Source organism: Globicephala melas, chromosome 18, assembly GCF_963455315.2.
Source record: "Globicephala melas chromosome 18, mGloMel1.2, whole genome shotgun sequence".
Classification (NCBI taxonomy): Eukaryota; Metazoa; Chordata; class Mammalia; order Artiodactyla; family Delphinidae; genus Globicephala; species Globicephala melas.
The window spans coordinates 55805995-55811352 of NC_083331.1; positions in this window are offsets into that span (position 1 = coordinate 55805995).

Genomic DNA, 5358 nt, shown 5'->3' on the forward strand with positions numbered 1-5358 from the left:
CATGCCCGTCTCTGGAGCTCGTTTAGTCGGTGCTCTTAATCCCCACTCCTCGCACCTTGAAACAATGGTCTCGCCTCTCCGGCAGGTCCTGGCTTTTTCCCGGACTCCCTCCCGGCTAGCCGTGGCACACTAGCTCCCTTCAGGCTGTATTTATGCCGCCAACCCCAGTCCTCTCCCTGGGATCCGACCTCCGAAGCCCTAGCCTCAGCTCCCAGCCCCGCCCGCCCCGGCGGGTGAGCAGACAAGCCTCTCGGGCTGGTGAGTGCTGGTTGGCACCGATCCTCTGTGCAGGAATCTCTCCGCTTTGCCCTCCGCACCCCTGTTGCTGCGCTCTCCTCCGTGGCTCTGAAGCTTACCCCTCCGCCCCGCCATCCCCCATCTCCACCAGTGAAGGGCCTTCCTAGTGTGTGGAAACCTTTCCTCCTTCACAGCTCCCTCCTAGAGGTGCAGGTCCTGTCCCTATTCTTTTGTTTCTGTTTCTTGTTTTTTCTTTTGCCCTACCCAGGCATGTGGGGAGTTTCTTGCCTTTTGGGAAGTCTGAGGTCTTCTGCCAGCGTTCAGTAGGTGTTCTGTAAGAGTTGTTCCACATGTAGATGTATTTCTGATGTATTTGTGGGGAGGAAGTTGATCTCCATGTCTTACTCTTCTGCCATCTTGAAGGTCTCGCCCCAATCAAAAACTTCCTTTTAAAGATATTATTTATATGAATTTTTTAAAGTAATAGGTATTTGCATGTATGTGTGTGCAGCTCCAGCATTTTTATGACTTTACACAAAGCTTTAAGATTTGCCTAGATTCTTTGTTAGAAAAAGAAATAAAATGTATATTCATTTGTTATAATAGGAGTCCATGTTTTGTATCTAGATATACTCATCAAAAAAAAAAAAAAGTAGTTCTTTGAAAACAACTAACAAGAATTGTGGAGGGTATGAGATGTTACCTTAATGCAACCCAACAATTTATTTCGCCACAGTTTCTTAGATGTTAGTAGAAGACTGGTGACTCCTGCATCAAAAGCAACAGCCTGACAGTGTGAATTTCACGTTTGCATCTGTTTTTGTTGTCCACCAATTCCCATAGTGGAAGATGCCGAGGAAGACCCAGGTAGATACTGCACACACAGTGGATTTGTGTCACAGGTGAGGAACCCTGAGCATAGGAAACCCCAATCTTAAAAGGGGGTAAACTCTCCAACCTTTGCTCTGAAGGGAGCTGTTATCTTTATAATCCTGGATAGGAAGCATCTGCTTTTCATCCCAGAAGAAACACTGTCACTAACTTCTAAGGCCCTTATATTGATATATACAAATATCCTAGAAAAAGCAGTCCAGAGTATAGCTATCAGTGCTTCTTCACAAAACATATAGATACACAAGAATCTCATCAAAAATTATCTGCAGTAATCTTATACAATTATAATTGCATATAATCCAGGCATATTAGTTGCTTTCAAGACTCACAAAACCTTCAAAATTTGAATGTTAATAATTTACTCTCAGTAGATAAACCAAAGGCCACAATTTCACAAGCTAGGCCAAATGAAAGAGTCAGAATAGAACAATCTTTACTAATTAAGGTTTTAAGTGTTTTCTTCCATAATAAATTAGATTTTGAAACCTTTAGGTAAAAATTGGGCTTTAATCACTTTTGTAATTCTTTAAGGTAAAACAGTATACCTGGTACTTATTAGCTGCTAGTAGTAAATGTCTCTTATTTTCAATTTCTCACCATCAATTACTTTGGATAAATGCCCACCTCTACACCGAGTGACTCTGGTAGACTGCCAACCACCAGACCCACAAGAGACCAAAAGGCTTAGAACAGTAACTGGCACAGAGCAAGCAGCATGTAAGTATTTGTTACATTAATAAAATTAAATCAAAGAACTCTACATGATGTCATGCTTAATAAAATTTTGTTAAATTTTATCAAATCTTTATTTTCTCTAAATTTGTAATAGACAATTTGCAATTAATATTCAAAATATACAAAATAAAGCAATTCTTTTACATATCCTGGTCCCTCAACCACCCAGGTTTCCTCATTATAAGCCAACGATATTATTAATGATTTTATCTTCTGGAGAAATTTTATGCATATATAATAAAAAAATGCATATTCACAACTATACAAACTGCTGTTTTTCATTTTAAAAGAAATGATAGCAAGCCATACCCAGTATTCTGGTCTTGCTTTTTTCTCTTACATATGCATCTAGGAGATCATTTTACATTCAACACATATGGAAATTTCTTATTTTGTTTTACAGACCTGTGTTATACCATTTTATGGATTTATAGTGGCTTGTTAAACCATTTTTTATTGATAGACGTTAAAATAATTTCCAATATTTTGCTATTATAAACAAAATCATAATGATAAATTTACAAGCAACTCAATTTGGATCTGTGCAAGAAGAGCTGTAATTTCAGAAATTAAAGCACAATTTACAATAAAAAAAGTAGAATAAATTTTTGGAAGTGGAATTTCTTGATCAAATTACTTGGATTTTTTGGGGGGGAGACACAAATTGCCATTGATGATATATGTAGATTTGTATTATTTAAACTTTCTTGAAGAATCCATGAGAATGCCTGTTTCCCTATACCCTTGCCAACAAAGCATGCTATAATATGTTGAGTTCTTTCAGAAAGTAAAAAATGGGATGGTAATGCAATTCCATTTTGCATTTTTCTTACTATGAATGAAATGGATCATATTAATTTATATAATTAAGAGATATTTGTACTTTCTCTTTGGATAATTATTTATGTACTACTTTTGAACATATTTCTACTTTCTTTTCAATGTGGAAAAGCTCTTTGCATATTGGAGAAATTAAAACTGAGTTATACGTGTTTAACTTAGTTATACATGTTTCTTTTTATTTTTGCCATTTACTTTCTGTGTTAGTTTTCTAGGGCTATTATAACAGTACTATAAACGGGGTGACTCAAAACAACAGAATTTTTTTTTTTTTTTTTTTTTTTTTTTTTGCAGTTCTGGAAGCTAGAAGCCCAAAATTAAAGTTTATTCCTTATACTTGCTTTGGATAATTTTCCACAAGTTAAGGGTGGAATTCTTACAATATGCCACCGTGTTTATTCTGTTTATATTACATTTTAGCAAATAAATTTAAATCAATTTTTAAAATTTACTGCATATTCTATATACTCCAGTATATCTGATAGAGTTAATTGGATACCATCATGCTTGACATTACTATGCCAGTTTCCGTTTTCCTTCCTATTATTTTTTTAAGATTCTTTCAAAGCTTTCACTGACTTCTAAGCCTACCTATTGAGATTTTCTATTGAAAGCACCTTTATGTTTCAGTTGTAATGAAGGTATATTAACAAAGCAAAATAATATATATGTGAGCATCATGCCTCTTGTGATAGGCTGAAAAAATGGGCTCCCAAAGCTATCCACACACTAATTTCCGTGTGACTGTCTTACCTTACATAATGAAAAGGACTTTACAGATGAAATTAAGTTAAAAATCTTGAGATGGGATGATGATTCCAGATTATCCAGGTGGGCTCAATATAATCACAATGGTCATTACAAGAGGGAGGCAAAAGTATCAAAAGTAGAAGGAGATGAGACAATAGAAGCAGAGGCTCGAGTGATGCCCTTAGAAGATAGAGGAAGTAGCCAGGAACCAAAAAATGCAGGTGGCATCTAGAATCTGGAATAGAGAAAGAAATTCTCCCCCAAAGCCTCTAGAAGGAACATAACACTGCCAACACCATGAGTAAATGTCTGACCTCCAGAACTGTAAGAGAATAAATTTGTGTTTTTTTAAGTCACTGTGTTTGTTGTAATTACAACAGTGACAGAAAACTAATGCATCACTTAAGATATAAAATTGGAAATATAAATACACTTAAAATAACATGTGTATCCATCTCCACTCTTACTTCTCTCCATATGTTCTGTATATATATGTAAAACAACTTTCCTAATTTTGAAATGTATTATTTCCATAATTTCTATAAATTTACGATATACATGTGTCACAGAGTGATACTTATTCCCTTCGTTCACAGTAAGAGTAGTAAGTCCACGTATAGTTGTCCAGCTAGACTGTAGTTTCCTAGTTCTTTTGCTCTAAGTTGTTGCAGGTGACTGAGTTCTCACAAACGGCATATGTACAGAACCAGTGGGCTCCATTTTTGTGTCTGAACATTAAGATGTTAGGCAGATGATTCTTCATGGTCTATTTTTTCCTCTTGCAGCTAGAAAATTCACATGTGGAATTATTCTGAGGGTTCCATATATTCAGTGCAAACTAAATTCTCACGCTTCCCTGGTTTTCCATGGTAAGGAGGTATGCTGGTGGAGAAGAAGTGGGACCTGATGTATGGGATAGAGATATCTAAGTAGATACTGAGAAGCAGAAAAATTGTGACCACAAATCTACATGAAATTCTACAAACTAAGGGGAGAAGCTCCTCCAAATTTATCTAAGGGAAACTACAGTTGTCTGCCTAAAGTCTTTTAAGCATTATACTCAGGGCACTGGTGATACTGATTCTCTTCAGGATAGATCGTACCAACACATTTCCTCTGTGTCCATGACTTAAGTTGGATACCCAGTATTTTAGTCCTTTAGGGGACTGTAACAAAGAACCATAGGCTGTGTGTCTTACAAACAACAGAAATTTATTTCTCAGAGTTCTAGAGGCTGGAAGTCTGAGATCAGGGTGCCAGCATGGTCAGGGGTCTCTGCTAAGGAGTCTCTTCTGGGTGGCAGACTACCTTTTTCTCACTGGGTCTTCACATGGTGGAAGGAGCAAGAGAGCTCTCTGGGGTCTCTTCTATAAAGGGTATCCATCTCATTCATGAGATTCATGAGGGCTCTGCCCTCATGACTTCATCATCACCCAAAGATTCCACTTCCTAATACCATCACATTCGTGGTTAGGGTTTTAACACATAAATCTGGGGGGACACAAATACTGAGTCTATGACATCCAACATAGTCTATTGGGAATTATAAGGAAAGCTCATGGACCTGATAACTATACATGGAAAGAATGACATACTTTCACAGGCTGTGTCAGCAGAGTACACATGGGATTAGATACTAAAGGTGTTATACCAAGGAAGAGTGATACAAGGCTCAATAAGATTATTGTATTAATGTGGAAGAAGTTACTGTGGATTAGAATTTTAGTACCTTGTCTGAATCCCAGAGGGGAACAGTTTTAATAATCTGATGAAGAGAAATTGAACTTGGAGTCAATGATGGCCTATAGTAAATAAGCTTGAAATGTCAGCTTCTCCCTGGCACACAATAGATGGTGGCCCAGAGAAATGAGAATGTTAGAATGGATATATTATATAGAACCT